Here is a 25178-nt window from a genome sequence, read left to right on the forward strand (position 1 = left end):
TGCCTTACCTCCCTTATCTTACCTCATTTGCACTTACTGTATATAGACTTTGTTGTTTTCTTTTTTTCTACTGTATTATTGACTGTATGTTTTGTTTATTCCATGTGTAACTCTGTGTTGTTGTATGTGTCGAATTGCTATGCTTTATCTTGGCCAGGTCGCAGTTGCAAATGAGAACTTGTTCTCAACCAGCCTACCTGGTTAAATAAAGGTGAAATAAAATAAATAAAATAAAAAACCAAGGGCCCCAAGTGAAGGGTCACTGGCATCCATTTAGCCTGAGCAGGATGTGCCCACTTTTACCTCAAACCTAACTTCTTCTACTGTCCATAGTTGCGGGATGTAGTTTTGGAGTGGGGGTGCTGCGATTTTTTTCTTTGTAAGGGGTGGGGTCTTTGCCTGCGCTGCAGACGGCTATATCGGTCCGCTAATACAGGACTATTAAAAGGCCCAGTCCACTGGTTTTGTGAAGAAAAAATATATATAAAATAAATAAAGAAAAATACACACACACACACACACACACATACATACATACATACATACATACATACATACATAAATACATACATATACACCCAGTACCATGCAAAAGTTTTAGGCAGGTGTGAAAAAATGTAAAGTAAGAATGCTTTCAAAAATAGACGTTAATAGTTTATATTTATCAACTAACTAAATGCAAAGTGAGTGAACTGAAGAAAAATCTAAATCAAATCAATATTTGGTGTGACCACCCTTTGCCTTCAAAACAGCATCAATTCTTCGAGTCAGGGATTTTGTAGGCATATAGTCAGGTGTTTGATTAAACAWTTATACCAAACAGGTGCTAATGATCATCAATTCAATATGTAGGTTGAAACACAATCATTAACTGAAACAGAAACAGSTGTGCAGGAGGAATAAAACTGGGTGAGGAACAGCCAAACTCAGCTAACAAGGTGAGGTTGCTGAAGACCGTTTACTGTCAAAAGTCATACACCATGGCAAGACTGAGCACAGCAACAACGCACAAGGTAGTTATACTGCATCAGCAAGGTCTCTCGCAGAAATTTCAAGGCAGTCAGGGGTTTCCAGATTTTCTGTCCAAGCTTTTTTGAAGAAGCACAAAGAAACGGACAACGTTGAGGACCGTAGACTCAGTGGTCGGCCAAGGAAACTTACTTCAGCAGATGAAAGACACATCATGCTTACTTCCCTTCGCAATCGGAAGATGTCCAGCAGTGCCATCAGCTCAGAATTGGCAGAAAACAGTGGGACCCTGGTACACCCATCTACTGTCCGGAGAAGTCTGGTCAGAAGACTTGCGACCAAAAAGTCATACCTCCGACGTGGAAACGAGGCCAAGCGACTCAACTATGCATGAAAACACAGGAACTGGGGCCGGATTCACAAAACCTTAAGAAGAAATGTCTTCTTAACTGCCATKTTTTCCTTAACTATAGACTTAAGAAGAAAGTTAAGCAAAATTACTATTCCTCAATAAAGCTATTRGAAATGTTCTTAAGGTTTCTCCTAAGTTTCTTCCTAAGAAAATGTTAAGAAGAAATGGGAATCTTGAAAATAATGCTTTAGGATTTCTTCTTGGTAATGTACTTAACTTTAAGACAGCTAAACTCTTGTCTTGAGATTAATGAATACTTTTGTAACCATGCACGTTTTCTTACGCCACAGACACAGTTGGCTACCGGACATTTAAATACAGCAAGAATACAAATGAAACACGCATAATCTAGAAAGCTAGTAATTAACAATATATTTCAATATTCTAGAAGTGTTAAATAGCTAGCGCTATGTCGTCAATTTGTAGAGAAGAACTTGGCTAACTTAGCTAACGTTAACGTTGTTAGCTATTTTGGCTATAATGTCTTTACACATTAGCTAGCTAATGTAGCTAACTAAGTTGCCGGTCGCGCAGTCCCTCTACCACCACCTCTATGGTGGACGACACCTTCTCCTCCAGCTGGTCCAGATGAATGGTCTCTCAGCTCCCTTCATCTTAGCAGCCGACTTGATGTCGGACCACTTCTTTTTTAGGGCGTCACTGTCCCTTGCCATACGCCCCGACAGCAGAGACAGACTCGGCCACTCTCGCCCATCTTTTCTTTTTGGTCTCTGCAGTGACCCCGCAGTTATCAAGTTTCCCCAACAGCAACCTTTTCCTGGCTGCTATTTCCTCCACCATCACCTCAATGTCTTTTCTTGGTTATCCATTTTTGATTTTGATATAGCTGGTCTGATGGTTATAATGTATGAAAAATAACGAAATAACCAAATCCGATCATCCCTGTCACATAGGTTTATTTATTGGTTTCAAGCACGTCACTAATGTCAATACAGAAATAAGATATTTACAAAGTTCTTAAGAAAGATATTTACGAAGTTCCTAAGAACATTTTGAGGAATTGCATTTATGAACTATGTTATGAACTTCCTATTTTTTTCGTAAGTAAAGTTTTGTGAATCAGGCCCCTGGGGGCAGCAGGTGCTCTGGACTCAAGTCAAAATTTGAAAATATTTGGCTGTAGCAGAAGGCAGTTTGTTTCGCCGAAGGCGAAGCATGGTGAAGCATGATGGAGGTTCCTTGCAAGTTTGGTGCTGCATTTCTGCAAATGGAGTTGGGGATTTGGTCAGAATGAATGGTCTCCTCAATGCTGAGAAGTACAGGCARATACTTATCCATYATGCAATACCATCAGGGAGGCATCTGATTGGCCCCAAATGTATTCTGCAGCATGACAACAAYCCCAAACATACAGTGAACGTCATTAAGAACTATTTTCAGCGTAAAGAAGAACAAGGAGTCCTGGAAGTGATGGTATGGCCCCCACAGAGCCCTGATCACAACATTATCGAGTCTGTCTGGGATTACATGAAGAGAGAGAAGYACATGAGGCTGCCTAAATYCACAGAGGAACTGTGGTTAGTTCTACAAGATGTTTGGGCCAACCTACCTGTYGAGTTCCTTCAAAAACTGTGTGCAAGTGTACCTAGATGAATTGATGCTGTTTTGAAGGCAAAGGGTGGTCACAACAAATATTGATTTGAWGTAGATTTTTCTTCTGTTCACTCACTTTGCATTTTGTTAGTTGATAAATATAAACTATTAACATGACTATTTTTGAAAGCATTCTTACTTAACAGCATTTTTTCACACATTCCTAAAACTTTTGCACAGTACTGTATATATATATATTTTCTATTATTATGATTATTCAGGGACTGCTGCAACACCCTCAGCACCCCTACTTCCCGCGGCTATGCTAATGTAATATATATATCCATTTGACCTCTCTCTTCTCTTTTCCTCTGTTCTACTATTATGCACCAAGCTATATAGATACGGGTTGTAAGCATACACACATAAACATCAACAGAATGCACTTACATAAAAGTATTGAGCACTGAAAGAGTTAGTTAGAAGAAGAACATCAGAAATGTAGAAAGAAAGAAAGAAAGAGACAGACGAAACCCACCATGAAGATCCTCAGGTCTGGTGAGGTCAATGACCCTGTGGCCCATCTTTCCATCCTCTCCCAGGTTGCCCAGGTGCTGACTCAAACTCTCAAAGTGCATCCGCTCCTAAAATACAGAGGTCAAAGGTCAATCAGGGTTGAGTACGGTTTGAGTCTGCCTAATAGTAATAGATAGATAGATAGATATAGATAGATAGATATAGATAGATAGATAGATAGATAGATAGATAGATAGATAGATAGATAGATAGATAGGAGGGAAGAGAGAGAGCGGCCCCCCAAAAGATAGAAGGACAGCCATTGCAGCTCAGGGGGGATAGAAGGGATAGGAAAGTAGAAGAGAAGAGAACAGGAGAGTAAATGGAGAAAAATGAAGGGAGAGAGATCAATAGATAGATAGATAGATAGATAGATAGGAGGGAAAAGAGAGAGAGCGGCCCCCAAAAAGTATGTTTAGCCACAAAAAGAGACAATACGCCAGATCTACCCAGCGCTTCCATGTAAGCTGACTCAGTGCTCCCCACCCATCCTGCCTACTGTCTCTGATTATTCTGCGCTGCCTGCCCGCCATCCCGCCCTCTCCCTCAAATGAGTCCAGCATGCCGTCTGTAGCCCTCCAGCTAAAATTACCCTGCCACGCTCCCGAACTGTGGAAAACAAGGGCCTCCACAATCACCACACATCCACTCATTCCTCCACCTCTCCTCCTCCTCTCCCCGTTTTCTGGTGACAAAGGCATTTTGTTTGACGGAGGGAATGGTTGCTGGATGAAGTCATGCCGCGGTAGACGCTGGCAGCGCCGATGGAACTTGGGGCCTTTTGTTTTTATATATATATATATATATATATGTAGGGAGCCAGGGAGGGCCAATGTCAGCACGACGTTAAGGGCTGTAATCAGGCCACCACAGAACATGTGCTTGGCCAGCGCTGCACACACCACAGAATCTGCTCAAAGAGAACTAAGAGAGAGGACTAACACTGGACGACCTACTGAGAACTAACACTGGACCAATAGAGGACTTACAGAGATGACTAACACTGGACCAATAGAGGACTTACAGAGATGACTAACACTGGACCAACAAAGGACTTACAGAGATGACTAACACTSGACCAAYAGAGGACTTACAGAGRTGACTAACACTGGACCAACAGAGGACTTACAGAGATGACTAACACTGGACCAACAGAAGACTAATTTAGGACTTAATCTGTAACAGGACTCAGTATGACAGCAGGCCTAGAGTCAGTCCAATGTGGTCGCTTGTAAATGACAACAATGACTAATCAACATTAGCTACATAGTTCAAAGCTATAAAAGACCATCTTAAAAGATACTATTATTACTTTACAGGACTGGGGCTTGTCCAACATTCAACTCAATCTATATTTCGGAACTTAAAGAGACACACAGAGCTCCTCTATTGCATGGGCTCTCCTGAACCCGTTGGCTGGGCACACATTTTAACGGGTTGCTATGGCAGCGCTATAAACACTGCACCGACCGAGCAGTTTTATCAGCGTCATGTTCAGCTCATTACTGCGTCGACGTGTACAGGCAAACCCTGCTCTAACCGACCCACAACATTTACTGCCTCCTCCAGGAGCAATGAAGTCCCTCACTCCTCCTCCTCTCCCCCCTTCCTTCTTTCACTGTGCCTGTCATCTCTCAATACAGATGCCTTGTCCTGTTGTCCATGGGAAGTGAAGGAGCTCACACCCTGTTTCATCCAGTTGTAGCAGCAATAATACATATTTATATCTATAAGGCCTTGAATTTGGACGCAAAAGTACTTGTATATGACTTTGCTCAAAAACTATAAGGTGCATACTGGCAATGAGAATGCACACCAGAACAGCCAGTGAATACCACAACACATTTCCTGTTAGGACTGACAACAGAGACTGCTGTGTGGTGACTGGCCTGGCTGACTCAAGTCACCCACATTGCTAATGTTCTCCTCAACGGTCCCTCCTTTCCCTGCAGTGTGGCACACAAAAGAGCTGGTGTAACATAGTTGAGTAGTCCCGACAGCTGATGTCAACTACCGACAGAGTTAAGTAGGCTTAGTGACAGGGACGTTCTAGTAAAGTACCAGTGCTCTGCTGAGTAGGACACACTGAATGCTCTACGCAAGGCCAGCTCACTCAAAACGGGAATAAACTTACTCCACACACACACACACAGTCACACACACACTAGTATACATGTAGACACACACAAACACACACACACACGCACACAGGCACACACAGTCACACAGGACAAACACCCACGCACTCACAGTCTGTGGCTATTTTAGTGTGCTTGCTTGGCAGCTGCGGGCCTTGTTGGAAGCAGCGTAAGCGTAACGCGATACTCAACAATGCCACTTGCTGGCCAGAGCTAGCGTCTGTGCGCAAGGCGAGCTATAATGACATTAACATGGCCAAGGCCAGCCCAGTGCCAGGACACGGCAGCAGAAAGAGGACTCCTGGATCACCGTCAGTAGTAGAACTTATAGCAAAGGGAATCTTGMTAAAATTGAAGGATGACTAAGGTTAAGGCACACACACACACACACATATGCATGCATACAGACACACCACACCCACACAGACCATCAGCATAGTTCCATATGAAGTTACACCCCACACCCTCTTCACCCCGTGGTCTATCCTTAGAACACAGTCATCTGTGTGATACCTCTTGTAGCAGAGATCAGATTAGGATCAGGTGTTTCGGTAGTTTCATACTGCCTAATCTAATGCATTTCTAAAGAATGTCCCAAAAATAGCAATGAATATTGTTAGAAAAAATGATTTTCATGAAAGCATGACACTCAGACTCAAATATAATGAATACAAAGTACAAAATGTAGCATCTCCATTGGATTGGATTAGTTACATTAGTTATCTGCAGAATGGAGGTGGTGAGTCATGTCAGCTTTCTCTATGAATTGACTAGGACAGAGACAATCCTATGAGTGGCAACAAAAAAAAACTCCCTTCTACAGAAAAATAATAGATTTAAAGCTAAGAAAAGCGTGTTTGAGGAACCGTTGTTAGGTAACGAATAACACTGAACAACAAACAGTGGTMTGTGGTGTTCTAGAACCGGAAACAATAACGTTGAGAGTTTCCAAATGAGCTTTTTATTAGGAGGAAAGGAGCCATAAAGTAMATTGCTGCATTGCTCGGTTTGTCCTTATAAAGTCGGAAAATATAGTGTTGGTACATGTGAGAACCTATTGTTCACAATATACCAGGCTTCGTTTGATAATTTAAAATCATTGACACATTTAGACGTTTTGATTAGGATCATGTCAAACCATCTACAAAGAAACACATTCAAAACACTGATAAATCGCAGAATATTTTTCTCCACTTTATGCTAAACAACTCCCAATCAAAAACAGAAAGTAATGTTTAATATGTACAGGAAACGTGGCCTCTAGTTGAAGCTGTGGCCTCTAGTTGGAACTGTGGCCTCTAGTTGAAGCTGTGGCCTCTAGTTGAAGCTGTGGCCTCTAGTTGAAGCTGTGGCAGAGGGGATTCATTGGGGATTCATCGATTCATTCAAGTATTCATCACTAAAATATTAATGATTCCTCTGACTTCGTCCTTCCTCCCTTTCAAAACGTATTTTCCCTTGAGTCTATCCATGATTGACTGATCTGATTTATATTTTGAAGATCTTTTTTAACATGGGGGACCCCGTGGGTATAGGAGCTCCTGCTACAAAGTGGCCCATCTCCTCTCTTCAACCCGGGGGGCAGGGGGTCTGAAGGCCCTCTTCCCAGACTGTGGTTCTAATTGGGTATAGACCCCCAAGTCTCTCACACACACACACACACACACACTCAGACATGTACAAGCACACACGCACACACACACACATACACCAAAACCATCACTGTCATAGACCCAGCTGCTGTCTGTTCAAAGCAGTCGACTTCTGGGTGGCCGTGGATATGAAAGAAGAGAGGATCTCAAGAGCACTGGCCAGGGTTCCAGAGAAAAAAGCAGACGCCACTATTTCCCTTCAACAGTACATGTATGAATTGAGAAAGTGACAGAATTGGGCTTTCCCTGTGTCAATCTGAGAATGAGAATATAATTAGAGCAAGTGTACATTGTTCAGGCATCTGTCTGCATTTTCCTACCTTGTCTGTTGAGTCTAATAGTGCTCATTGAAAATATGTAGCGTGTGTGTGTGCGCTCATTGGTGTTTATTTGTTTATTTGGATCCCCAGTAGCTTTTGCAGAAGCAGCAGCTACTCTTCCTGGGGTCCACAAAATACATGACATGTATCAAAGCACTGATAGACAAGGACAGTCACACAAAACACTGATACGCTGATAGACAAGGACAGTCACACAAAACACTGATACGCTGATAGACAAGGACAGTCACACAAAACACTGATACGCTGATAGACAAGGAGTCACACAAAACACTGATCCTGAATAGAAAGAAGTCACACAAAACACTGATACGCTGATAGACAAGGACAGTCACAAAAACACTGATAGCTGATAGACAAGACAGTCACAACAAACACTGATAACTGATAGACAAGGACAGTCACACAAAACACGATACACTGATAGACAAGGACAGTCACACAAAACTACTGATACGCTGATAGACAAGACAGTCACACCAAAACACTGATATGCTGAGAGACCAAGGACAGTCACACAAAACACTGATACGCTGATAGACAGGACAGTCACACAAATGTAAAACATATTCGATATGAAACAATACAACAATTACACAAAACATACAACTACAAAAGTATGTTGTGTGTACGTGTGTGTACGTGCGTATCTGTGTCTGTGAGTGTGTGTATTAAGTGTCTGTGTGTGAGTGTGAAGTGGGTTGTGTTAGAGTGTCTGTCTGTCTGTCTGTCGCTGTCTGTCTGTCTTGTCTGTTGTCTGTCTGTCTGTCTGTCTTGTGTGTGTGTGTCTGTGTGTGTGTGTGTCTGTGCGTTTGTGTCTGTCTGTGTGTGTCTGTGTGTGTGTGTGTATGTTGCGTGTGTGTATGTCTGCGTGTCTGTTATGTGTCTGTCTGTGTCTGCATCTGTCTGTGTGTGGTGTGTGTGTGTTTATATGTCTGTGTGTGTATGTCGGTGTGTGTCTGTCTGTCTGCGTGTGTGTCTGAGTGTCTGTCTGCGTGCTGTCTGTCTGTAATGTCTGTCTGTGTCTGTCTGTGTCTGTTGTGTCTGTCTGTGTCTGTCTGTGGTGCGTGTGTCTGTGTGTGTGTGTCTTTCTGGTGTGTGTGTGCTTTGTGTGTATGTTTGTTTTGTGTCTGTCTGCCTGTGTATGTGTCTCTGTCTGTAGGTGTGTGTCTCTGTCTGTGTGTGTATGTGTCTGTGTGTGGGTGTGTTGTTGTCTGTCTTGTCTGTGTGTCTTTGTCTGTCTGTGTTCTCTGTCTGTCTGTCTGTGTCTGTGTGTCTCTGTGTGTCTGCCTGTGTGTGTCTGTCTGTGTGTGTCTGTTGTCGTGTGTGTCTGTCTGTGTTGTGTGTCCTCACAGTTCTCAGTTTTTTGTCTAAGTCGTTGTTTCAAGGTCATTTGCTGTTTATTTGGTAATAGTAGATGGAAGGAGTTCGTTCTGCAGTGTTGCTGTGTATGTCTGCGTGTGTGTCTGTGTGTGTCTGTCTGTGTGTGGTGTGTGTGTGTATATTGTCAGTTTTGTTCGTTGTGGTGTGTAATGTCTGTGTGTTGTATGTTGTGTGTGTAGTCTGTGTGTGTCTGTCTGTGTGTGTCATGTCTGCGTGTGTGTCGTGCGTGTGTGTTGCAGTCTGTTGCGTGCTTTCTGTCTGGTCTGTCTGCGCTGTTCTGTCTGTCTGTCTGTCTTCTGTCTGTCTGTCTGTCTGTCTGTCTGTCTGTCATGTCTGTCTGTTTGCTGTTTATTTGAAGATAGTAGATGGAAGGAGTTCATGTGATTCATGGTCTGTATAAATGTGTTCCTGAACTCATTTTGGACTGGGGACTGTGAAGAGCGCTGGTGGCATGTCTTGTGGGGTATGTATGGGTGTCTGAAGAGACCCCTGGTGACATGTCTTGTGGGGTATGTATGGGTGTCTGAAGAGATATATATACAATGCTTTTAGTTTTAGATGCGTAAACACACATGTGCATGTGTATATGTGCGTATGCATCTACGTGTTTGAGTGCGAGTTTGTGCATGCGTTCATGTGTGTGGGTGCGTCTTTATGTGCACCGTGACTATCACCTTGCTGCCATTGCTGAGGCTCATGCCGCTCAGGGCTGTGAGTTTGGCCTCCAGGCTTTGCTGCTGCTGGTGATGAAGCTGTTCTCTCTGGATCTGCTCCCTCATCTTCCTCGCCTCCTGGATGGCCTTCGTTACCGCGTCCTGGTCCCCAAACAACGCCGTGGAGTTCAGGCTGGATAGGATGTCTGTGGGTAGAAAGCATCGGCCGTCAGTGTCTGACTGTTGACGGGCACAACACCAGACCAATCAGCATTGTTGCTGTACGTGACCTCACAGGAAAAGATCTTGACAAATGACTGATTCCAAATGGACCACTAGCTCCTCCTCTCTAGACATACGTAGAGCAGAGCATTGTTCCTCCTCTATAACATACGTAGACTGAAGAGGATTGGTTCCTCCTCTCATAGACACGTAGAGCGAGAAGATTGTTCTCTCTCTCTAGACATACGTAGAGCGAGAGATTGGTTCCTCCTCTCTAGACTATACGTAGAGCACTGAAGATTGTCCTCCTCTCTAGACTATAGCGTAGAGCCGAAGAGGATGTTTTCCTCCTCCTTCGTAGACTCACTAGGGAAGAATTGGTCTCTTCCAGACTAGGAAAGCGAGAGGATCTGTTGCTCCTCTCTAGACATGTTAGAGGCCAGAGGATTGGTTTCCTCCTCTCGTAGACAACAGTAGAGCCTGAGGATTGGTTCCTCCTGCTCTTAGATCACACGTAGACGCGAGAGGATGGTTCCGTCCTCTCTAACATACTAGAGCCATGAGAGATTGGTTCTCCTCTCCTAGACCATACTCAGAAGCTGAGAGGATTGTGTTCCTCCTCTCCAGGACATATGGTAAGCCGGAAGGATTGGTTTCCTCCTCTCCATAGACATACGTAGAGCTGAAGATAATGGTTCCTTCCTCTCTAGACATACGTAGAGCGAGAGATTCGGTTCCTCCTCCTGGCTACGGACGCAGATATTGGTCCCGAATACGAGAGCGTGAAGGATTGTTCCCTCATCTCTAGGCATACGTAGGCCCAATGGATTGGTTCCTGCTCTCTAGACAATACGAGAGCCGAGAGAATTGTCCTCCTCTCTAGACATACGTAGAGCCGAGAGGATTGGTTCCTCCTCTCTAGACATACGTAGAGCCGAGAGGATTGGTCAGGTATAAGCAACATAGAAAAAAGGTGGAGCTGTTACCATATTGCTTGTAGATCTCCAGCTCACTGAGATCTACACAAGTGCCTAGGGGGTAGGGGTGACGCCTTTATTTGTGGTTAGACAATGAAAGACTCATCTGTAAATTAAATTTTTCCAACGGCAGTTTCTCTACAAGCACCCAACGTTCCCCTCCGGGACTGCAAACTTTCCGCTACCTTCCTTGTCTAATTAGCAGATGAAGAGGAAGTACTGTATGCTTGGGTGGCCGTTAAAAAAAAGGCATAATATAGCACACAGGAAGGAACACAAGTGAAGTGGCGCGTCCTCAAAGACACTATAGAGGAGCTAACAAAATTGTTTTGGTGTAATGCAAGGCTTTAGATTGGGCTTAATCACAGATAGCAGAGGTAGAGCACTAAGGTTTATGGTCCAGGGCAGACAATGATGTGAGGAAGTCTCTTTAAACCAAATAACGTGTGCTGGGTTTCACTGGTTCCGCTGCCTGGGTTTTCATTGGTACTAAATACAGGGCTTTGGGCACTCGTAAAAAAAAAAAATAATAGGTCTCCTTTGGGGTTGACTTGAACTGGCGGTGGATGCTAGGAATGTTTGTGTGCAATGTGAAGGTGTTTGTGTGCATTTTGTTTATTTGTACCTGTGAGTGTGTGCGCAGGCATGTGTGTGTGTTCATTGCACCCACCCAGTGAGCMTCTGCCCATGTTGGAGAGGGGGCTGGGGATGCGCCCCTTCCCCATGGTGATGGGGCTGGTCTTGTTGCTGGGGAACAGGGTGTGTGATGGCGAGGACAGGGAGCGGTGGGGCTCGCCAGTCTTGGATCGGGCTGAGAGGTTCAGGGGCTGCGTCGACCCTTCCTCCTGTGGAAGACAAGGAGAAAGAGCGGTCACAGGGGTAAGAAAAGGCTGAAAACACACCATGGACCTGTTACATGGGCAAACAATTATTTTGACGTTGTTATGATGGCATTATGACAGACTGCTTCAAGTGAAGACCTGGTGAAAATGTAGTTGTCAGTTGAAGTGTGTATACACTGAGTGTACTAAACATTCGGAACATCTTCCTAATATTTAGTTGCACCCCCTTTTGCCCTCAGAACAGCCTCAATTCATTGGGTTATGGACTCTACAAGGTGTCGAATGTGTTCTGCAGGGATTCTGGCCCACGTTGACCCCAATGTTTCCCACAGCGGTGTCAAGTTGGCTGGAAGTCCTTTTGGTGGTGGACCATTCTTGATACACACAGGAAATTGTTGAGCATGAAAAACCCAGCAGCTTTGCAGTTCTTGACACAAACCGGTGTACTACCATACCCTGTTCAAAGGCACTTAAATCGTGTGTCTTGCCCATTCACCCTCTGTATGGCACACAAGCACAATCTCAATTGTCTCAAGGCTTAAAAATCCTTCTTTAACCCATCTCCTCTTCCTTCATCTACACTAAGGTGGATTAAGAAGTGACATCAATAAGGGATCACAGCTTTCAGACCTGGATTCACCTGGTCAGTCTATGTCATGGAAAGAGCAGTTGTTCTTAATATTTTGTACACTCAGTGTAGCTGTCGTGGTCTAAGTTCTGCTGAGGAGGATAATTTCTCTATCCAACTGACTGAAGAGTCTGTCGCCCTGATTCAACCTGACTCGTCTATTCAACTGAGCCTCTGAATTATGTTGAAGCATGTCTGTCTGGGAGTTCAGATTGACAGAATAAAAACATTTGAAGCAGACAGAAAAGTTGTGTTTGTTTATACTCAGTGTAGACCAGTGTGAATGATGTGTTTGAGAGTGCAATATTGCTTTAATACTTTGGTCGTGTTCCCCAAGGCTTTGACCATCAGATTGCTGCCTAAAAAATGTATTCACTCAATTATCCCGCTCTCAAGTTGTGGCCATTTATAAATACATTTGATCAACAAAAACTTTTGTCGTCCCGTCTCCTCCTCTCTTTCTTAATCAAAGGTTCATGACCACATCGCCTCACATTGAGTTTGTGAGGAATCCCTGGAAGGGGATAGAAACTGGAAGAGAATCCGTCAACACCACCTGACTGGGTCGTGACAGGGAACGCTAACAAACATGGATTTAATTTGAAACCAGTCTTGAGGAGAGGAGAAAGAACGTGATTTGGGAGGCTGGGAGGACATTGGGATGCCAGTGTGGAGGGTAGCGRGAGTGGAAAGGGGTTAGGGAATGTGTAAGTTTCAGGGTGGAAGTTTGAACTTTCAAGGGAAGGGTACTGAGTTCTGACTCCAGTCTATTCTGATGATGGTTGAGAAGTATTGTGGAGCTGTGGTGAGTTCTGACTCCAGTCTATTGTGATGCTGGTTGCAGCGGTGGTGAGTTCTGACTCCAGTCTATTGTGATGCTGGTTGCAGCGGTGGTGAGTTCTTGACTCCAGTCTATTGTGATGCTGGTTGCAGCGGGTGGTGAGTTCTGACCCCAGTCTATTGTGATGCTGGTTGCAGCGGTGGTGAGTTCTGACTCCAGTCTATTGTGATGATGCGTTGCAGCGGTGGTGAGTTCTGACTCCAGTCTATTGTGATGCTGGTTGCAGCGGTGGTGAGTTCTGACTCCAGTCTATTGTGATGATGGTTGCAGCGGTGGTGAGTTCTGACTCCAGTCTATTGTGATGCTGGTTGCAGCGGTGGTGAGTTCTGACTCAGTCTATTGTGATGCTGGTTGCAGCGGTGGTGAGTTCTGACTCAGTCTATTGTGATGCTGGTTGCAGCGGTGGTGAGTTCTGACTCCAGTCTATTGTGATGTGGTGCAGCGGTGGTGAGTTCTGACTCAGTCTATTGTGATGCTGGTTGCAGCGGTGGTGAGTTCTGACTCCAGTCTATTGTGATGATGGTTGCAGCGGTGGTGAGTTCTGACTCCAGTCTATTGTGATGCTGGTTGCAGCGGTGGTAGTTCTGACTCTCAGTCTATTGTGATGCTGGTTGCAGCGGTGGTGAGTTCTGACTCCAGTCTATTGTGATGCTGGTTGCAGCGGTGGTGAGTTTCTGACTCCAGTCTATTGTGATGCTGGTTGCAGCGGTGGTGAGTTCTGACTCCAGTCTATTGTGATGCTGGTTGCAGCGGTGGTGAGTTCTGACTCCAGTCTATTGTGATGCTGGTTGCATATAGGCGGTGGTGAGTTCTGACTCCAGTCTATTGTGATGCTGGTTGCAGCGGTGGTGAGTTCTGATCCAGTCTACCTTGTGATGGTGGTTGCAGCGGTGGTGAGTTTCTGACTCCAGTCTATTGTGATGCTGGTTGCAGCAGTGGTGAGTTCTGACTCCAGTCCTATTGTGATGATGGGTTTTGCATGCAGCGGTGGTGAGTTCTGACTCCAGTCTATTGTGATGCTGGTTGCAGCAGTGGTGAGTTCTGACTCCAGTCTATTGTGATGCTGGTTGAGTAGTATTGTGGAGCTGTGGTGAGTTCTGACTTCAGTCTATTGTGATGCTGGTTGCAGCGACCCTACATAGACACATGGCTCCCATTATTGCCTCGTCGAGTCAAGATGAGGCGTATGCTCTCGAGCTCACTCCAGTAAAGAGGTCTGGGCCCATGCCAAACAGCAGCCAGCGCCAATGTGTGTGTGTGTGTGTGTGTGTGTGTGTGTGCGTGTGTGTGTGTGAGTGTGTACACACGTGTGTGTTCATTCCCTTTCACTTGAATCATTGCTGTAGTCAGTGATTCATAGATAACCAAGGTCCAAAACCAAACACACAAAGTCAAGCATAAAGGGACAGCTCACCTTAATGTGAGTGACAGGACTCAACACTCTCTTCTCACTCTTCAAGCTGGGGGGCGATAGGGGGTCTGAGGAGTTGGGAGGCTGTGGAAGTGAGGCCATTTTGGCTCCAGGTGAGATCTGCATGCTGGCCAGCTGGGCGGCGTACAGCTGCTGCAATGAGAGGAAATAGGGAAACTGACAAGCTATTAACATCAGCAGCCAGCCGCTAGAGCTGGCTTGCTTCCCGCCTCCCTCGCGGTGTGTCACACGCCCACACGCACAGAAAAAACACAGAGGCCCTGTCTATAGCTGGTTGTGACTTGAAGCTAAAATGAAAAAGAAACCCACAACTATGAGCATTGTTGGAGGCATGTGTTTGTTTGTCAAGGTTCAGATCCAGAGAAAACATATCCAACTCAAACCATCACCAATCTATCTACAATGCCGATTCATTCAACAGATGGTGGTGTTCAGAGTGGCTTGCTCATCGATTGATATCAATGCTTGGATCCAGCTTGAGGTTTGGAGTGTCTGTCAAAACTTCAAGTCAGAGAAATGCATCAAGTTAAATGTCAGAGTAAAGTTTCAGAGAAAGATTCTTTTTTTTTTTACTCTTTCAAAGACTTAATAATGGAGAATAAACCTCMATTTCAGAGAAATCCTACAAAGCTTCAGCCATTCCAAGACACTTAGTAAATATTAAACAACCCAATCTAGAAAAGAGAAACAGTCTCTGTCTGAGGTCCAGCAGTCTGAATCAAAGCTCTGACCACTGCCTGAAACCACTGTCAACCTCCGTTTGAGGACTTGACAACATATCAAAGCCCCAATCCTGCATGAAAACCACCCAGACATGGCTTGTGTTCAGTAAGACTTGGCCTGCCTCTCTCCCTCCTCCTCTCCTCTAATATCTCTATTTCTACACTCTTCTTTTATCTTCTCCTCTTCTGTCTCCTCTCTCACCGTTCTCCACTCTTCTCTCCTCTCCCTCATCTCCTCTCCTCCTACCTCCCACTCTCTCTCCCCTTGTCCTCTCCTCTCTTTCCCCCCTCTTCCCCTCTCCCTCTCTCCCCATTGTATCATTGCCCCAGTGTTGTGAGATCTGATTTCCTCTCAGTCTAAACCGCTAGGCCTCATGAGGACTCTGAGGTCCGTGGAGGAGGGTGGCAGACACACGAGAAGCAGAGCAGACGGGAGGACTGCCGCGCCGTCTCATTCTGTGGTTCAGGCAGCGAGTTGGACAGCCCTCTCTCGAGCCAATATTAAACACAAACAGAAGGGGCCCTCGCCGCGATGAAACAAAGCCCTGGTGTCACGTCGCTTATTTTCGTTGGCGAGTATGAGGAGTGCCCGGGCCAACCTCTGGCGATATGAGATCCGCTCAGGAATGTGCTTTGAATGACTTTTAGGGCCTCGCGCGTCTATCATTCACGACCACAAGAGTAACTCGCTGTGGAGATGGCTGTTGTTCATACAACTGCGGAGAAGGGGAGAGCTGAGGTTGAGGTATACACCCTGAATGTCTCCGAGGCCCAAGCACACGTACAAACACACACACTGTCTCTCTCTACTGAGCAAGGATTATGTATGGGAATGAGTTAGACAGTTAGACACTGGTAGACTGAGCTATGGGCCCCTATACCCAAGCACACTCACACAAACTTAAAACACACAAACATTCACATTCATACCCCCACACAAACTAAAACAGAGATAGCCCCCCCCCCCTTTCAATATGGCTGCCAAAACAACATCAGACAAGAGCTTTGCACAGAGAGCTGACAAAAAGCGACCAGTCGAACGTAAATAGGGAGTCAAACGGTGCACTTTTCTAGTAACCTAGTAAAAGATTGCCACAGTCATTTTTAGCCACATTGAGYCTTGTAAATGTATAATTTCATTATTGTTTACTTGACATTGACCCTGTCCTTGCCAACTGGCATAATGCTGTTTAAAGTCAAACAAACAAAAGCATTAAAGATAGGCCTTTTTCTCCCTTTTCCCCCMAAAAACCTGAGGGATCGATGGCTGGCTAGAAGCCAATGTGCAACGTAAACAACAGCAAACGGACCTCTCGCTGTTCAGTAAACCCTGAGGGAAGACAATGCAGTGATTTTTTTAAATTACAAATTGACAAACAGTCTTTAAAAACGTAACTCGCTATTGGACGGGGGCTCTGGCTGTTAGTGCTAATTTGACTGAAACTAAATGATTAGTCTGTAATTTTCCTCCATCAGTGCTGGTTTTGATAGCCATGTTAGCACAATAATATGCTAAGAGAAAGGTTTGATGTGCTTTATCGGGGGCTGAGTAGGAGTGCTGATCTAGGATCATTATGGGATTTAAGATCATAATAAATAAGTTAACACGGATTCTATACCTGCCCCTAGCGGGACTGGTACAATCCCCTTGGCTAGCTTCTTTTAGCTTTGGCTTTCTATTGATCTCAGTATAGGGAAAACACATGGGGGTTGGAATTTTTCAGCAGGTTAGCAGGGAGAGAAAGGAGAAAAGGGGACTGACTGCCTGACGCTTACCACGAAAAGGCTAAATTAACAACTTCTGGTGTGTGTGTGTGTGTATTCTTATGTGTGTGTTTGTGTGCGTGCGTCATGCGTCCTCACATAAGTACGTGTGCGTGTGTAAACATACATATGTGTAAACGTCACAGTAAGCGTGTCTATATATATCAACTCAGCAAAAAAAAGAAAYGTCCTCTCACTGTCAACAGCGTTTATTTTCAGCAAACTTAACATGTGTAAATATTTGTATGTGTCACGCCCTGACCTTAGTTATCTATGTTTTCTGTATTCTTTTGGTCAGGTCAGGGTGTGATGAGGGTGGGTATGCGTGTTTTGTGTTGTCTAGGGTTTTTTGCAGATCTATGGGTTTTTTGTAAGTCTAGGTTATTGTAGGTCTATGGTGGCCTGAATTGGTTCCCAATCAGAGGCAGCTGTTTATTGTTGTCTCTGATTGGGGATCCTATTTAGGTTGCCATTTTCCATTCAGGTTTTGTGGGTTATTGTCTATGTGTAGTTGCATGTCAGCACTCGTTTGATTAGCRTCACGTTAGTTTGTTTAAGTGTTCTTCGTTAATAAAAGAATGTATTCAAATCACGCTGCGCCTTAGTCTCCCTACGATGAACGTGACAGTATGAACATAAGATTCAACAACTGAGACAAACTGAATAAGTTCTGCAGACATGTGACTAACAAAAATTGAATAATGTGTCCCTGAACAAAGGGGGGGTCAAAATCAAAAGTAACAGTCAGTATCTGGTGTGCCCACCAGCTGCATTAAGTACTGCAGTGCATCTCCTCCTCATGGACTGCACCAGATTTGCCAGTTCTTGCTGTGAGATGTTACCCCACTCTTCCACCAAGGCACCTACAAGATCCCGGACATTTCTGGGGGGAATGGCCCTAGCCCTCACCCTCCAACCAAAAAGTCCCAGGGTCCCAGACGTGCTCAATGGGATTGAGATCCGAGCTCTTTGCTGGACATGGCAGAACACTGACATTCCTGACTTGCAGGAATTCACGCACAGAACGAGCAGTATGGCTGGTGGCATTGTCATGCTGGAGGGTCATGTCAGGATGAGCCTGCAGGAAGGGTACCACATGAGGGAGGAGGATGTCTTCCCTGTAACGCACAGCGTTGAGATTGCCTGCAATGACAACAAGCGCAGTCCGATGATGCTGTGACACACCGCCAAAAACCATGATGGACCCTCCACCTCCAAATCGATCCCGCTCCAGATTACAGGCCTCGGTGTAACGCTCATTCCTTCGACGATAAACGCAAATCCGACCATCACCCCTGGTGAGACAATACCGCGACTCGTCAGTGAAGAGCACTTTTTGCCAGTCCTGTCTGGTCCAGCGACAGTGGGTTTGTGCCAATAGGCGATGTTGTTGCCGGTGATGTCTGGTGAGTGACCTGCCTTACAACAGGCCTACAAGCCCTCAGTCCAGCCTTTCTCAGCCTATTGCGGACAGTCTGAGCACTGATGGAGGGATTGTGCGTTCCTGGTGTAACTCGGGCAATTGTTGTTGCCATCCTGTAACTGTCCCGCAGGTGTGATGTTCGGATGTACCGATCCTGTGCAGGTGTTGTTACACGTGGTCTGCCACTGCGAGGACGATCAGCTGTCCGTCATGTCTCCCTGTAGTGCTGTCTTAGGCATCTCACAGTACGAACATTGCAATGTATTGCCCTGGCCACATCTGCAGTCCACATGCCTCCTTGCAGCATACTTAAGGTATGTTCACGCAGATGGGCATCTTTCTTTTGGTGTTTTTCAGAGTCAGTAGTAAGTTTTCATAACTGTGACCTTAATTGCCTACCGGCTGTTAGTGTCTTAACGACCATTCCACAGGTGCATGTTCATTAATTGCTTATGGTTCATTGAACAAGCATGGGAAACAGTGTATAAACACTTTACAATGAAGATCTGTGAAGCTATTTGGATTTTTAYGAATTATCTTTGAAAGACAGGGTCCTGAAAAAGGGACGTTTCTTTTTTTGCCGAGTTTATATATACAGTCGTGGCMAAAMGTTTTGAATGACACAAATATTAATTTTCACAAAGTTTGCTGCTTCAGTGTCTTTAGATATTTTTGTCAGATGTTACTATGGAATACTGAAGTATAATTATAAGCATTTCATAAGTGTCAAAGGCTTTTATTGACAATTACATGAAGTTGATGCAAAGAGTCAATATTTGCAGTGTTGACCCTTCTTTTTCAAGACCTCTGCAATCCGCCCTGGCATGCTGTCAATTAACTTCTGGGCCACTCCATTGGCTGAGAAGCAACCCCACACATGATTGGTCCCAGGATGCTTTACTGTTGGCATGACACAGGACTGATGCTAGCGCTCACCTTGTCTTCTCCGGACAAGATTTTTTCCGGATGCCCCAAACAATCGGAAAGGGGATTCATCAGAGTTTCTTTGCTGCCCTTCTCGACACCAGGCCATCCTCCAAAAGTCTTCGCCTCACTGTGCGTGCAGATGCACTCACACCTGCTTGTTGCCATTCCTGAGCAAGCTCTGTACTGGTGGTGCCCCGATCCCGCAGCTGAATCAACTTTAGGAGACGGTCCTGGCGCTTGCTGGAATATATCTTGGGAGCCTGAAGCCTTCTTCACAACATTTTAACCGCTCTCCTTGAAGTTCTTGATGATCCGAAAAATGGTTGATTAGGTGCAATCTTACTTGCAGCAATATCCTTGCCTGTGAAGCCTTTTTTTGTGCAAGCAATGATGACGCATGTGTTTCCTTGCAGGTAACCATGGTTGACAGAGGACGAACAATGATTCCAAGCACCACCTCCTTTTGAAGCTTCCAGTCTGTTATTCGAACTCAAGCAGCATGACAGAGTGATCTCCAGCCTTGTCCTCGTCAACACTCACACCTGTGTTAACGAGAAAATCACTGACATGATGTCAGCTGGTCCTTTTGTGGCAGGGCTGAAATGCAGTGGAAATGTTATTTTGGGATTCAGTTAATTTGCATGGCAAAGAGGGACTTTGCAATTAATTGCAATTCATCTGATCACTCTTCATAAATTCTGGAGTATATGCAAATTGCCACCATACAAACTGAGGCAGCTTTGTGAAAATTCATATTTGTCTCATTCTCAAAACTTTTGGCCATGACTGTACATATACAGTTGAAGTCTGAAGTTTACATACACCTAGCCAAAACATTTAAACTCAGTTTTCACAATTCCTGACAATTAATCCAAGTAAAAATTCCCTGTTTTAGGTCAGTTAGGATCACCACTTATTTTAAGAATGTGAAATTTCAGAATAATAGTAGAGAGAATGATTTTTCAGCTTTTTATTCTTTCATCACATTCCCAGTGGGTCAGACGTTTACATACACTCAACTAGTATTTGATAGCATTGGCTTTAAATTGTTTAACTTGGGTCAAATGTTTCGTGTAGCCTTCCACAAGCTTCCCACAATAATTTGGGTGAATTTACACCCATTGCTCCTGACAGAGCTGGTGTAACTGCGTCAGGTTTGTAGGCCTCCTTGCTCGCACACACTTTTTCAGTTCTGCCCCACATTTTCTATGAGATTGAGGTCAGGGCTTTTGTGATGGCCACTCCGATGCCTTGACTTTGTTGTGCTTAAGACCCATTTCGACCAAGCTTTAACTACCTGACTGATGTCTTGAGATGTTGCTTCAATGTATCCACATAATTTTCTGTCCTCATGATGGCATCTATTTTGTGAAGTGCACCAGTTCCTCCAGCTGCAAAGCACCCCCACAACATGATGCTGCACCCCTGTGCTTCACGGTTGAGATGGTGTTCTTCTGCTTGCAAGCCCCCTTTTTCCTCCCCCTTTTCCAAACATGTTAATTATGGCCAAACAGTCTATTTTTGTTTCATCAGACCAGAGGACATTTCTCCAAAAAGTACGATCTTTGTCCCCATGTGCAGTTGCAAACCATAGTCTGGCATTTTTATGTCGATTTTGGAGCAGTGGCTTCTTCCTTGCTGAGCGGCCTTTCAGGTTATGTCGATATAGGACTCGTTTTACTGTGGATATAGATACTTTTGTACCTGTTTCCTCCAGCATCTTCACAAGGTCCTTTGCTGTTTGTTCTGGGATTGATTTGCACTTTTCGCATCAAAGTACATTCATCTCTAGGAGACAGAATGCGTCTCCTTCCTGAGCGCTATGACGGCTGCATGGTCCCATGGTGTTTATACTTGCGTACTATCGTTTGGAAATTGCTCCCAAGGATGAACCAGACTTGTGGAGGTCTACACTTTTTTTTCTTGAAGTCTTGGCTGATTTCTTTTGATTTTCCCATGATGTCAACAAAAGAGGCACTGAGTTTGAAGGTAGGCCTTGAAATACATCCACAAGTACACCTCCAATTGACTCAAATGATACCATTTAGCCTATCAGAAGCTTCTAAAGCCATGACATCATTTTTGGAATTTTCCAAGCTGTTTAAAGGCACAGTCAACTTAGTGTATGTAAACTTCTGACCCACTGCAATTGTGATACAATGAATTATAAGTAGAAATAATATGTCAAACCAATTGTTGCAAAAATTACTTGTGTCATGCACAAAGTAGATGTCCTAACCGACTTGCCAAAACTATAGTTTGTTAACAAAAAATGTGTGGAGTGGTTGAAAAACAAGTTWTAATGACTCCAACCTAAGTGTATGTTAACTTCCGACTTCAACTGTATATAGCATAAGAATGCCCTCTAATAGATTCACAGCTGAGTCTCATTGAGAACACGTCCATCACTAGTCCTCAAGTTGTGCCTATGCTCTAATCTCTTCAAAGGGTCAGATGTATGCTCCTTCACGTCTGCCCCAAAACATTTTGATTTGATTCTCCTGTTAAACTCGGAAGTCACACAAATGTCCAGCAATGAATGAAATCACACAGGGCAAAACAAATCTACAAAGCCCTATATTTAGCAAAGTAGGGAAAACCCTTGATTCTCCGCATATCAGTGTTGCGTCAATTCCTCACCTTTAGAGCTATGAAACAGAAATAGCTAATTGAGCCGGAGAGGAAAAGAGTGAGCAACGTCTTGTGATGACAACAAGAATGTCTGCTAAGTAACTGTATTGCACTCAGCTGTGAACGAGACACAAAGGGGGTAATTCTTCAATTGAACTGAACTGCAGATGCCAGGCACCGGCCATAAGGACTGGAAACAATTGCCTGATGAAGTTCCCACAGTGGTAAGTCCCAAATGGCATTCTATTCTCTTTATAGTGCACTAGTTTTGATGTGAGCCGGTGCCATTGAGACACAGTCCCAATGGCAGTCCCAATCCCAGTCTCCTCTCCATTACTATCTATCTCTCCATTACTATCTCTCAATTCTCTCCTCTCCATTACTACCTATCTATCTATCTCTCAATTCTCTCCTCTCCATTAGTATCTGTCAATCTCTCTCCTCTCCATTACTACCTCTCTCCTCTCCATTACTATCTCTCAATCTCACTTCTCTCCATTACTCTCTCTCTCCGCTCCCTTTTAATCTATCGGCTCTCCATTACTGTCTCTCTCTCTCTACTATCCATAACTATCTCGCTCCTCTCCATTATCTCTCAATGTCTCTCCTCTCCATTAATATCTCTCAATCTCTGTACTCTATTACTCTCTCTCCACTCCCTTCCTATCGCTCTCCTATTACTATCTCTCTATCCTCTCATTACTATCGCTCAATTGCTCTACTCTCCATTATTCTCTCCCCTCATTTCTATCTCTCTAATCTCAATTACTATATCTCTCTTGAGTAGATCAACATGAAGAATAGCGTCGCCGCCTTGGTGCAGGATCTGCCTGCGCCTTCATCGCTGGGACTGCCTGTGTCTAAGCACAGCTGTGCTAACTCCAACTACGCTGACTCCAACAGAGGCTTTGTCGTCGAGCTCGGCTCCTTTCTCTCTCTCTGGCTCTGATTGGGCTCTGCCTGCTGTGGGAGGTCTGGACCTATCGTCGGGAGCTGCAGGCGTACACTATCCTGCTTTTCGTGGGCCYGTGAAATGTTCCACAAATTCTGTGAGGGTTAGGAATGGGCAAATTTGTCCATTCCCTTCTCATGCCGTTGTATTGGGTAGTTCAATGGTGAGAAATGTCTCAGTCCCTGKAGCAAAAACGTTGTGCTATCCAGGAGCACGATTACAGGACATCAATAAGCTGCTCCCAAACATTTTAAACCTACATCAGGAAATTGAGTCTATCATAGTTCATGTAGGGATTCAATTACATTATGAAGGGCAGCTCAGAACAGCTGAAKATGGATTTTAAAGAACTGATTGGGTCTCTGCTTGACATCAACAAAACGCCCCATAATATCTGGCCCTGTGACCTCCCTAAATCGTGACATTGAACGTTTCAGCAGAYTTTTAGCCTTCCATAACTGGCTATGTGACTATTACCGCTCTGCGGGTGTAACATTTATTGACAATTTGGTACCTTCTGGAAACAACACTCATTTTATAAGGAGGATGGGATCCACCCAAATCATTTGGGTTCCTGGACCCTTTCACAGCATTATAAGGCTACGTTGAGACAATGACTTATCAATGACCCAAGCCCAACTCAGTTAATCCCTACCATTGTGTCACTGAGTTGTCATAATGCTTCAGCAAATGTACATTATCCCAGSGGCGTTGGWAGACACAATGTAAGTAACCTAATTTATGTCCCTCTAACTGCCTTGAATGCCTCTGCTGATCCTACAGCTATTATATGCAGTAATCATGTGCCTGTGAACCAGAGTTATACTGTTAGCACTGAGTCGGTGTGCCCTAGTAGGAGGTCCAAGGTGTGTAGCTCACCTTGCACTAACATAAATAACATGAGCATGTCTACTTCTGCTAAGCTTCACAGTAAAGCAATAAAAATAATCAAGCGTCCCAGAAAAGTGCTACAAATAGCCCAAGTTAACATATATGGTTTAAGAAACAAGGTTCATGAAATACATCATTTGCTAGTAACAGATGACATTCATATTCTGGCAAATCTCTGAAACTCACTTAGATAATGCCTTTGATGATACAGTGGTAGCAATACATGGCTATAACATCTACAGAAAAGACAGAAACGCCAATGGTGGAGGTGTGKCTGTTTATATTCAGAACCACATTCCTGTAAAGCTTAGACAGGATCTCATGTTAAATACTGTTGAAGTAATATGGCTACATCTACCTCACCGAAAGCCCATTCTGGTGGGAAGCTGCTATAGACCACCAAGTGCTAACAGTCAGTATCTGGATCACGTGTGAAATGCTTGATAATGTATGTGATATCAACAGAGCCATATTTTCTGGGGGATTTAAGTATTGACTGGCTTTCATCAAGCTGCCCACTCAAGAAAAAGCTTCAAACTATAACCAGTGCCTGCAACCTGGTTCAGTCAACCTACCAGGGTAGTTACAAAGAGCACAGCAATGAAATCATCAACATGTATTGATCACATCTTTACTAATGCTGCAGAAATGTGCTTTAAAGCAGTATCCAAATCCATTGGCTGTAGTGATCACAATATAGTAGCGATATCTAGGAAAACCAAAGTTCCAAAGGCTGGGCATAATATTGTGTATTAGGCCAATGGCAAGGGAGAACTGGAGCACTACCAGACCCTGTCTGTCAGTCTCTAAAACAGTTTGATGTTGCTGGGCCTGGAGGCACTACCAGACCCTGCGTCAGTCTCTAAAAACAGTTGATGTGCTGGGACTGGAGCACTACCAGACCCCTGTCTGTCAGTCTCTAAAACAGTTTGATGTGCTGGGACTGGAGCACTACCAGACCCTGTCTGTCAGTCTCTAAAACAGTTTGATGTTGCTGGGACTGGACACTACCAGACCCTGTCTGTCAGTCTCTAAAACAGTTTGTGTTGCTGGGACTGGAGCACTACCAGACCCTGTCGTCAGTCTCTAAAACAGTTTGATGTTGCTGGGACTGGAGCACTACCAGACCCTGTCTGTCAGTCTCTAAAACAGTTGATGTTGCTGGGACTGGAGACTACCAGACCCTTTCTGTCAGTCTCTAAAACAGTTTATGTTGCTGGACTGGAGCACTACCAGACCCTGTCTGTC

The 25178-nt window shown here is 44.5% G+C and overlaps 1 pseudogene; it reads right to left on the bottom strand.

Annotated features, from left to right (window-relative positions):
• LOC111971958 (transcription factor SOX-6-like) overlaps positions 1 to 25178 on the bottom strand; it is a 212050-nt pseudogene that overhangs the window by 22473 nt on the left and 164399 nt on the right.

Source organism: Salvelinus sp. IW2-2015, linkage group LG13 (genome assembly GCF_002910315.2).
Source record: "Salvelinus sp. IW2-2015 linkage group LG13, ASM291031v2, whole genome shotgun sequence".
In the NCBI taxonomy this organism is placed as follows: Eukaryota; Metazoa; Chordata; class Actinopteri; order Salmoniformes; family Salmonidae; genus Salvelinus; species Salvelinus sp. IW2-2015.